At 41.2% G+C, this 12,106-nt stretch overlaps 1 long non-coding RNA gene across 1 annotated transcript; it reads right to left on the reverse strand.

The window, feature by feature from the left end:
- Positions 1-843: 843 nt before the first annotated feature.
- On the reverse strand, positions 844-9,986 carry LOC102553356 (uncharacterized). Its single transcript, XR_015633163.1, has 6 exons — positions 9,927-9,986; positions 9,233-9,554; positions 3,965-4,111; positions 3,314-3,386; positions 1,487-1,550; positions 844-1,265 (listed from the first exon to the last, which is right to left on the reverse strand). It is a non-coding gene; the product is annotated as an uncharacterized LOC102553356 (long non-coding RNA).
- Positions 9,987-12,106: the final 2,120 nt, after the last annotated feature.

Raw genomic sequence — 12,106 nt, forward strand, 5'->3', positions numbered from 1 at the left:
AAATATTTATTCTAAATGGAAGATTCCCAAAGTCTTGATAGTATAATTTAAAAAAAAAATTCTTGTAGTTTTATTCTCCTACTCAGTGCATTTTCTCTGGAGGAATTAAAATGTCAAAAATGTTGTGTATCCATTCAGAGTGAGTTTCTTTAAAACTAGTGAGTTGAATAGCATCCTATGGTATTCCAGAAGATATGACTCAGTGCTTTGAGGTGACAGCATGTGTTTCTGAGGTAGGGGAATTTTTTTATCATGTAGGCTGTTGTTTGCTTGGTCTGTGAGTGAGGTTCATTCTAATACTTAGTCAACCTTAAAAATGAGTGTACACATAGTTTGTGATTTTTTTCCTTTTATTGAGAATGGATTGTTTTCATACAACATACCTTCATTACAGTTTCTTTCCTCCTACTCTGCCCTGTTCCTGCCCACATTCCTTCCCATCCTGATCCACTTTCTTTCTATTTCCCTGTGTATAAGGGAATATTATATGAAACGATATAATATAATATGATAAAATAGAAACAAATCAGAATAGGAGAATACAAACAGAAGGAAAAGAGCCCAAGAAAAGACATAAGAGCCACTCATTTGTCTGCTCAAACTTTCCATAAAAACGTAAAACCAGATCCTGTAATGTATATGCAAAGGACCTGTAGATCCTTTATTATAAATATAAAGAATAAAAAAGGTAAAGTTTAAAACTAATAAAAGAGAAGAAAAGGCCCTGACGTGACACTGAGACAGGGACCTCCACCAATGCCTGTGAGTTCACCGACTGTTGGCGTCTGCAGCTGGTCATGCCCCTCCCCTTAAGAGTAGTTTGTTTCTCCAGTGAGACTCCTTTGGAAAAAAAAACTTTTATTTGAAAGTGGTTATCAGTGGGAGATAGCTTCTAGGTTAGGGATGGGGACATGTATCCATTTCTCCTTTCAGCACCTGAACCCTATCACATGCCCACTTTGAAGGCTCGGTGCATGCTACCTCAGTCTCTGTGAGTTCATGTGTGCATCTGTCTTGATGGTTCAGATGGCCTTGTTTCCTTGGGTTCTTCATCCCCTCTGGCTGTTACATTCTCTCTGCCTCGTCTTCCATGGGCTTCTCTGAGCCCTTAGGGGAGGGATTGGACGAGGATATCCAGTTCTGTACTGAGTATTCCAACGTCTCTCGCTCTCCGCATGATGTCTGACTGTGGGTCTCTGTGTTTGTTCCCATTTGCCGAGGTGGGAAGGTTCTCTGGTGATGGCTGAGCAGGACACTGATCATATCTGTTTTGGTTTCATTTTAACAGGGAAAGGGAAGAGAGTCCTCTGACCCATGTACCACTTTCGGAACATGTCCAGACTCCCATGCTGCCAGTAGTCCCAGAGGTTAAAAGGAGGTCAAGAGTAACAGCCTGAGGACAGCAATTGCAGAAGTCCCTCCCAAGACTCCAGGACAGCGTGAAAGGGATGAATCTAGACACACAGACAGCGGATGAAAAGCTTACCTTGGGTCTAATCACAGCTAGGCTCCCAACTCACTTCCAAAGGGTTATGTCTCTCCTTCCTCACCTGTCAAAACAGGAAATTGGATGCTCTGTAGAAGGAAAACCAAGTTTCTGTTTGAAAAGCACCTTTGGTATCATTTAGCACTTATTTATTTGATGCATTGGAAACTGAGTGCCAGAGATGGGCACTTGTCCACTGTCAACAACCTGCTATGTCCCCCCTGTAGTATTCAAGTTCTGGTTTCTCTTCTAGATGGCTTCCAAGGTTCTTCCAAGTCCAAGAGATTTTTACTCTTAAGATGGCCTCCTTCTGAGCTGCAGCTATGGACTCATTTTTTATTAATCACTAGAAGCTTCCTTTGGTAATCTTGATGGCATACTCTTGATATATAGCTTCTTGCTTCTATACAGTGTGTCAACCTCACATGAATCTGTGCTCATTGAGGGCATGCTGTATTATGTGTGTGGACATCCAGGGTCAAGTCAGGCAATACCTTTAGACAGGCTATTGGGCAAGGACAAGACCAGCTTGGCAAGTTGACACTATAACCTTGAAGAAACCCCATTCTCTACTGAGCTTCATTTTCTTATATTTAAAGCAAGTTTGTCGAACTAGCTGATCCCTAAGGCACTGTTCAGCTGTGGTGTTCTGTTGCAGTGTATTTCCTAATCTTTCTATTCCTGGGGGAACTTTAGTTAGAACCTAGGGGGATGTTCTTTACCACAGGAAACCGAGGAATGCTTGTAAGCTTTGGGATTACAAAACAAATTTGAAAATATTTTATGATCCTGTGCTTTTTGCTCCTGTTTTCTAAGCTCCATATCAAATGTTCATAGCCAAACTGTATCTTAATTCTTATTGGTAGAGATTTGGATATGTGGAAGCAGGGCTGATCCCTGCTTTATAAACTAGCTGTGCTTTATCAGAAGGTTACTGCATTTGTCAATGCTGGCAGGAGGCATGACTAGAGCCTCAGCGTCCGAGAATTAGATCCTACTAACTGGGTATTTATCTACCAGGGAGCTCAGACATGTACATGCATTAATTAAAATATATGGCATTTCACAGCCAGGACTAGCTTCTGAGAAGGGAAAGAAAGAGCCTGCTTGGGGTATTGTGAAAGTGTGCATAGAGAGGGGAAAATAGCATAAATGAGAGTAGAGAAAAGGACACCATTTATGGCCTAGTGAATGGGTGTTTTCCTGGCTGGGCACAGTGATGTGAAGAGGTTATATTGCAGAAGATACATTACATGTACATGTCATGTTTCCCTAGCTAGAATATAAGTTTTGCTTATAGAAATATTTGTTCAGATCATCTTTGGTTCCTTATTAGGACTGATGCAAAAGGCATCTCTCAAAACTGATTGATGAATAAATGGGTTATATTTGAGGCACTTCCTTCCAAATTATCAGTTTGTTGGGTTGACACAACCGTATCACACACTCCTGGGAGGCATATTGAGCATGACACTTTTGTTGACTGTCACAGATGTGAATGGCTGTCCCTTGGCTCTGAAACTTAGATAGGTTGTTTCTCACCCAGGGAAAGATGTGCTGTGGTCATCAGCTTCTAACAGTTAAAATGTGACTTGTAGGTGACATGAACATGAGGCTGAATTCCATAACTGATACAGAAATAAGCAGATTAATGCCAGTTCTTTGTAATGGCCTATGAGACCATTCCTACAGATAACATAACAAAGAAATCCCAGGAATTGTTTCTGAATACCCCCCCAAAATGTGCTAACAACTCTTAGTTACTTTTCTCATGGCAATAAAAACACCCAACAAAAACAACATAAGGAAGGGTTGACTTTGGCTTACAGTCTGAGGGAGCAGTCCATTATGATGAGGAATCTGTGAAGGGAGGAATGTGAGGAAGTTGGTCCTATTTCATCTGCAAGCAGGAAGCAGGAAGAGGAATGTCAGAGTTCAGTTTGCTTTCTCTTTTAATTCAGTCCAGGATCTCAGAGCATGAAATGGTGCTGCCCACAGTTAAGATTCACATAACTAGCTCAATTTACCTAATCTAGATTCATCCTCATAGGTTTGACTGGATGCCTGTCTCCTAGGTGATCTTGCATCCTGTCAGGTTGACAATCAATGTCAACCATCACAACAAAGATGTGTCCAGATTGTGACAGTAAAGAGTCAAAAGAATCTACGTTCTTGTCTGTATCTGGATTCTTGTTAGAGATAACAAACCAATACTTATAAATATAGAACTAAATTTATAATTTATAGAACTAAATTTATTTATATTATTTTGTTATATTATATTATACTATTATATTATATTATACCATTATATTATATTATACTAAATTTATTATATTATAGAACTAAATTTATAATTTATAGAACTAATTTTAGTTCTATAATTTATAGAACTAAAAGGAGGCACAGAGATGAGCAGAGTAAAATGAGGAAATCTAAATAACGTAGGTTGTATCATCCAGAGATGTTGGGACACACCTTGTAATTCCAGCGCTCAGGAAGCCGAAAGGAAGGTTGCTGCCAATCTGAGGTCACATTAGGCTATACAGTGAATTTGATGTTAGTCTGGGCCACATACCAAGACTTCGGCTCTGATAACACACTACACCATCACAGATATTAGCACTAGGAGAGACAAGGTAGAGAATACATAAGCTTCCCCTCTGTTACCTCTTATACCTGCATTAAGGCTACAGCTTTACCGTGATACATTTTTCTCCAAGAGTGGGAGATCAGCTGAGTTCACTAGTGAACTTTTACAGGAAATAATGACACCACTTCTCTTTCAGAAGACAGTGTAATGGGAAATACTTTCCAAATGCATTCATCCAGGCCACCATTATCATATTACAAAAGTCAGATAGTTAATACAAAGGAAGACAAATTCAGCAGTTATCTGTTTTCTGTTGGAGCAGAGAAGCAACCCTTTTGAGCAAAATAATACAATTGAATCCAATAATGCTTCAAAAGGAGACAGCTCAGGGAGTGTGAGCACCCACTGTGGAACCATGTGGGCCTGAGTTTGAATCCCCAGCACCCATGACATAGCCCCACCAGACATGGCTGCATGAGGCTGTCACTAGCATTGGAAGGTAGAGACCAGGAGCTCACTGGCCGGTCTGCCGGGATAGGAAAGGTGAGACTGGGTACAGCAAGAGATTCTACCTCAAGGGAGTCAGGTGGGGAGCAATGGAGAAAAACAGACACCCACTTCCAGCCTCTACATGTGTGCACATAGGCGTGCATACCTGTATCCGTGTATGTGCCTGCACACACACAGAATCAGTCAGTCAGTCAGTCACTCAGTCAGTCAATCAATCAATCAATGGATCTATCAATCAGGTAAAAATTAAAATTTATGAACCATGACCAAGTGGGACTTATCCTAAATATGCGAAAAAGGTGGTTCGTTATTCACAGACCAATTCATGTAATAACATAGTGACTGGTTAAAAAGCAAACATCACACAAGCATATTAATAATGCAAAAAAGGTATTTGATAAAATCCAATACCCATTCATGGTCATATATAACCATGGTGGGTACTTGGCACCATCTCTTTGTCAAAACCCATAGAACACACAGCTGCTACAGTGGACCCTGACACAAGCTGTATGCTTTGACTGATAATACTGTGTCACTCATTGTAGAGTCACTGACTTTAATGTTCCTCTGGGGTGTGGGACATCAATAGTGGGGGTGCTAGTGCATGTGAAGAGACAGAGTTCTTCCTAAAGGTGCTGTAAAAAATAAAGCTCACAGCAACAACAAAATCAAGTAACAAAAAGCAGGGAGACTTGTAAGCGGTGGCCCTGTGCTCTCCTGGAACCCCTGTGGCTCTCTGGAACCCTACTGGGGAGAGCTAGTTTCTCAACAGAGATTTCATAATGACCCTAGCACAGTACACTAGTTGTTTCTCTCACACTCGTTCAATCATGAATGTGGATGGAGTTTTCCAGAGGCGACATGACATGTAATATTGCAACAGAGGGCATGTGGCAGCAGCTAGGGCATTCAGCTGTCCCCAGTTAAGCAAGACACTAGAGAGACTTTGAAAAAAAGAGAAAAAAAGTTAAACAGTAATTGTCTTCTCCGTGGGTCAGTTTTGGTGAGGAAAACAGCTGGGGTTTTGTTTGTTTGTTTTTTAATATGCTGCTTTGGCTCGTAATGAATTTATTATTTAAATAAGCGAAAATAAGCATTTTCTTAAAAAAGGAATGTGACAGGCTTGCTCCTCCGTTCCTCTGTGCAGATTAACGCACAAGAGGAGTTACCAAGGTGCCAGTGTGGATTATCACTTCCGAATGAGTGTTGAGGAGTCTCAGAGGACACGGACCCTGCTCACAAAAGAAAGCAGAGGTTCCTCCAGGGGGGATACTTGACGGAAGGTCTAGACTTGGCAGTTCGCTAAGGATGGAGAAGACACTGAACAGAGCACACAGGTACTGCGCAAGTCCACTGAGCTGTAAAACAAAACCAGAGGCACAGAAAATGGAAGTCCGAGTTGGCAGATAGGAAGGGTCAAAAGTGTGTGTGTGTGTGTGTGTGTGTGTGTGTGTGTGTGTGTGTGTGTGTAAGGTGGATGTGGGACCAGGAGGCCCAAGTTCAGTTGAATAGAAGAGGTTGTTCTGTTGCTGCACTGCTCTTCTGAATCGTGTTTATTTAGATATAGATTATTTGCAATAATTCCTCCCACTGCTATCATCTAATTCTATGAGTTTTGACAAATGCATGTAGTTGTTTAGACAGTATCACAGTCAGAGCAGAGATTAGTTTCATGAAAAGAAATATTATTTTTGGTCCTTCATTGTCAATACCTAGTCTTTCCCAAGATCCTGGCAGCCAATGCTGTATTTTTTTTTCTTTCCTTTTATGAATGTCACATATGTGAAATAAATTATAGAATTTGCTTTTAGAATTGTTTCCTTGACTTACAATGAACTGGAAATTCATATCAATAGATTGTTTTTAATTGTTGGAGAGAAGTTCACTGGATTTTGTAGTCATTTCTACTAATCGATGGATGTGTGTGAGTTGTTTGCAGTGTTAGGTAATCATGATTTTTTTTGTTTTGTTTTGTTTTGTTGACACAGGGTTTCTCTGTGTAACCCTGGCTGTCCTGGAACTCACTCTGTAGATCAGGCTGACCTTGAACTCAGAGATTCTCCTGCCTCTGCCTCTGCCTCTGCCTCTGCCTCTGCCTCTGCCTCTGCCTCTGCCTCTGCCTCTGCCTCTGCCTCTGCCTCTGCCTCTGCCTCTGCCTCTGCCTCTGCCTCTGCCTCTGCCTCTGCCTCTGCCTCTGCCTCTGCCTCTGCCTCTGCCTCTGCCTCTGCCTCTGCCTCTGCTTGCTGCGTGCTTGGATTAAAGTCGTGCACTCACAACAGTAAGTTTACGAATACAATATTATGCACACTGCTTTATGTGAATTTATGTGAACATGGATTAGGAAATTATTGGACTAGAGGAAAGGTGGTAGAAATGGCTGAGGAAGCAAAGAGTGTCAACTTAAGCAATGTGCCTGCCCTTGTTATAATCTTCATGTAGGCGATTTAATGGCTGCTGCTGCAGGATTCTGAAAATCAATTCTTTTTGAGTCAATTTTACTAATAAGGGACATTGACTTAGGAACTTAGATCAACTTGCTGGCTTAAGCATCAGAGTGTTTTCTTCAGGAGGTAGAAACCCAGCAGGAATAAATAAACAAACAAACAAGAACCTATGGCAATTCAAGAGCAATCTTTGGTCATTTTCTCCATGAACCATCATGGTGGTCAGTCAAGAAGATTATAGCTGATGCAGGAAAGCATCCAGAGCCCAAAGACTTCATCACCAAAGAGATCAAGTATAAACCATTCTCTAGAACCTGTTAGATGCATTTTAAATGAACTGTTGTCCAAGTAACAAGTCATCATACAAAGGAAGTTCTGTCTGTAGGTTAGAGAATGAGATTCTGGAAGGAACTTCTGAGAGTTGAATCCCATATGGTAACACAGGTATTATCCCAACAGAATAAAACTTGCCCAGATGCCATCTAACATGAATGCATTTTCTGGGAACATGGCAAATGACAAATGTGATAGTCACATGAGTATAGAGACCCATTAGAGCATGATCTGAGGACCTACTTCTTCAAAGCAGCTGCTCACCTGCTCTCCTATTGTTGTGAGTGCCAGGATCGTTGTCCTGAGCGATCAATCTAAGAGTCTAGCAAACATTCTAGTTCTCACTCTTCTATATTCTTGGGCTGGGGGAGAAACTAAAAGTTAAAATTTTTAATGTATTATTTCTAATGAAAATACATATAGATCACCCTATGATCAAAACTGAAAAGTTTTGAGGTGTATTTGAGCCAATAGAGTGGTAGACTCTTTAGGATAAAGGAGACAAGGAATCTAGTTCATTCAGTTCTCCAACAAATCCCTCCCAGGATGTCTCTTTTCCTACCCCCTTAAAGCCTAGGTATTTCCAATATTCTACAATGTCCAAATTACTTTCCGAAATTCCCTTTGAACCTCATCTTCCCTCTGAAACCCTTCTTAATCAGAGACTTTTAAAACCCAGTATGCCATCTCCACCTTTGCTGGAGCATTTGTCAAAGCACACAGTTACTTATTCTTGTTGCTTCCTTTGCTGCTCTGTACTAACTTAAGATCAATAATTCTGCTGTCTTCATTCCTTGTAACTTTATTTCCTTAAACAGTGCCTAGCTTGTCCCAAGTACCCAATAAACATTTTTTTAAGCCGACAATGACTCACTAGCTCCTGAAGCAGCCTGTTCCCCGTTTGTCATTTATAAACTGTTCTAACAGTCTTCTTCTTCTTCTTCTTCTTCTTCTTCTTCTTCTTCTTCTTCTTCTTCTTCTTCTTCTTCTTCTTCTTCTTCTTCTTCTCCTTTTCCTTCTCCTCCTTCTTCTCTTCCTCTTCTCCTTCTCCTCCCCCTCCTCTCTCTCTCTCTCTCTCTCTCTCTCTCTCTCTCTCTCTCTCTCTCTCTCTCTCTCTCTCCAGGCTGGTCTTGAACTTACAATGTAGATAAGCATAAATATAAATGGCGGAACTTACAGATTCCATCTCCTAGGTGCTGGGATGTCAGCTGTATTTTACCACTCTGAGCTAAGAACTCTTCTTTGTAATGAATCAAGTCAGCCTTGATATCTCACCTGCCTCTCTTTGTGTTAGTAACAGGAGCCTTTGCAGGTCCGCATTAATATTTGACCTGCACATTGGAAGAAAGCAGTCATGGCACTTTTGAATCTTCTCCTTTCCCATTGAAATTCTGCCTGATTCTTTACTTTGTCTGAATTAACATTTATTTTGTCTATGTAACTAAGTCAAGAGAAACTAAAAAATGCCATCAGGAATATGGTAATTGACATATCAAGCTGGAATTGGGAGATCTGTCATGAATCATTCACAGTAATTTCACTAAATGATTTTTATTGATGATTTCCTAATTTTTTTTTTACCCAAGTGGGGAATAAAACCCGAGATTTTGAGGAGCTTGGTGGGTAAGATATTCAGCTGCATGAGGACTCTTCCAGAGATCAAAAAAGCTTAGCTTTCAAAGTTTGAACTTACTTGCTGGCTTAACAATGGCTTAATGAAAGAGAATTGTGAGATACAAGGAGAGAGGCAAGCAAATGCCAGAGGAAATCTCAACTCTGACTTCATACTTGCATACTGACAACGCACTAAACAACGTGGATGGCTTAGGAAACAGCCAGTAACTACAACAAACACAAGCTTACTTGGCCCCGTGGATCAGGTTTTCCAGCCCAAAGCAGGGTCACCACCAACGGAAGTCTTCTAGGTGAACACTTCAAGATATTCCAGAGTTAAAATATTCAGCTTCGAAGCTGTTTGATCAAATGCTAGTATATCATGTTTAGCATTCCCACTCCATGTTCAGTTGCTCAGCAAAAAGCTAAAGGTGCAGTTTGCTCTGAAAACTGGATGTCTGCAGCTGTTTCCTCTACAGGCCAGGACTGCCACGTAAACATTGATTCTTCACAAGGTGTAATAGAGAATCGAACAAGACAATGGGCACACCGGAAGCACTGCTCACGCCATCTGAGACAGTCATGAGGAGAGATGCCACGGGACAAAACACAGTCACCAACATTAGTTGTGTAGTCATGATACTCATGCAGGTCAGCAATCAGAATAATTTTTGTAATGAAAAATTCACCAACCAATAAGCTAAGAACTCTCTTTAAACTTGATTACAGGCATTTGTTTATTTTATTTTATTTTTATTTTATTGTTCTTTGTCTCCAACCTTACTATGAATCTCTAGAGGGGAATCCAGTGCTCTTAACTGCTGACCCATCCCTCCCTCCAGCCCTGGTTACTCCGTGTAGCTCATGAAATACCCGTGTCCACCACATACAAAGAGAGAGAAAGACAAACAGGAGGAAAGAGACGCAGGGTCTGCGAACTCACACATGCTTAAGGAAGTGGAAGATGCTGATCACTTGAAAAGGCACGGGCTCCAGAGTGACAAGAGAAATTTATTCTAGAGCCCACTCAGGCTCTGTTTACTCACTCAATATTTACCGAGCAAGGCAAACACAGGCCCTCAGAGCTCTCGGGCCAAACACTGTCACCACGGGACTGAGAGCCATCACTTCTCTTTTCAACTGGATGTTTCACTATGAGCAAAGTGGTATCTTTACTTTCACTAGTCCAGAATGCAACTCTCTTACCGCCTTCTCCCTTTGCAGATGAGCCACAAAAAAAAAAAAAAAAAAAAAGGAAACAAGAGAGATGGGCTGAGATTGAATCCACCTGCCTCAGAATCCTGGCTTGGGCAATTAGCTCTGATCTCTAGGGAGAACTGGGTATTTCTTTCATTCCAATACTCTTTTTGACAGGGAGGCTGAAGGTGGGCAGAGAGCTTTGTTAAAGAAATTGCCAGGCTAGAGGTACTAAATGTTGTCAAATAACTGTTTCTGTCCCCAGTTACTAATATGTGTGGATCCCAACAGGATCACTCTTTCTAACAGGATCACTCTTTCTAACAGGATCACTCTTTCTTTGCTCTTCTGTCCTTCCTTTCCAAGTTGCCTGTGCAATCCTACCCTTTCCCCTCTCACCTGGCCCTTTATAAAACTTAGAAGCCAGCAAAGCATATAAGGGAGAGCCCCAGTGTTTGTCTTCAGGAACCTTGGTTGCCTTACCTAACACTTCTTAGTTCCACTCATCCGCCTGCGTATTTAACACGTTTTTGTTTTCATTTTGAAAGATGCACTTGTTTTTCTTTTATGTCTTTGAGTATTTTGCCTGCCTGTATGTATGTATACCATAAGCATGTCTGTTGCCTGAAGAGATCGGAAGAGGGTTTCTGATCCCCTGAGCTAGAGTTGTAGATGGTTTTAAGCCATTATGTAGCATTATATAGGTGCTCAGAAAGGGCCCTAGGTCCTCTACATATGCCCTTTTATATACATTGTATATACAGTTTTACACACACACACATATATATGTATATATATCATTTGATGAATCTATTCCATTTCTTTTCTATTTTTGCTTTATTTTCTGTCTCTGCCTTTCTTTATTTCTGTGTGTTTGTGTGTGTGTGTGAGAGAGTGTGTGTGTATGTGTGTGTGAGGCAGAGTGTGTGTATGTGTGTGTGTGAGAGAGAGTGTGTATGTGTGTGTGAGAGAGAGCATATATGTGTGTGTGTGTGTATGTATGTGTGTGTGTATACGTGTGTGAGAGAGAGCATATATGTGTGTGTGTGAGAGTGTGTGTGTATGTATGTGTGTGTACACGTGTGTGTGTGAGAGAGTGTATGTGTGTGTGCGTGTGTGTGAGAGAGTGTGTATGTGTGTGTGAGAGTGTGTGTGTATGTATGTGTGTGTGCATACATGTGTGAGAGAGCATATATGTGTGTGTGTGAGAGTGTGTGTGTATGTATGTGTGTGTGCATACATGTGTGAGAGAGTATATATGTGTGTGTGTGTGAGAGTGTGTGTGTATGTTTGTGTGTGTGTAAACGTGTGTGTGTGAGAGAGAGTGTATGTGTGTGTGAGAGAGAGAGCATGTGTGTGTGTGTGTGTGTGTGTGTGTGAGAGAGAGAGAGAGAGAGAGAGAGAGTCTGTGTGAAATTGATCTCAAAGCTTTGTATATCCTAGACAAGTACTCTATCACTGAACTACCTCCAGCCTTTACTACAAATCTTGAATACTAAACTCTGCTGGGTGTACTTCTGAGTTACCCCACTGATCCGAAGAATTAACCCAAGGAAGAGTTACGTTATGAATAAAAAGGCATTTGTTTAGCTCACAGTGCACAGTTCCTAGATGTTCAAATGTCTGTACATGACTGTAACCTTTTTTTCCTGCATGAGCCCTAAGACAGAGCAGAGCAGAACAGAGCAAGAGCAGGTGAGCGAATAAGCAAGCGAGAGCCATTTTTATACAACACCACGGTTATTCATGGGGACTCCACCCTGGTAATCTGATCTAAGTATGTTCATCTCCCAGAGGCTCCGCCACCAAGCACAGCTCAGCAGTCAAGTTCAGAGTCTGTTTGCTGAAAACTTCATAATAGGGCTGAGATACCGACATGGGAACTGCAGGGGGATACATTCAACACGCAGCTAAACCAGATCAGTT

The sequence above is a fragment of the Rattus norvegicus genome, chromosome 11 (genome assembly GCF_021556685.1).
Source record: "Rattus norvegicus strain SHRSP/BbbUtx chromosome 11, alternate assembly SHRSP_T2T, whole genome shotgun sequence".
NCBI classification, from domain to species: Eukaryota; Metazoa; Chordata; class Mammalia; order Rodentia; family Muridae; genus Rattus; species Rattus norvegicus.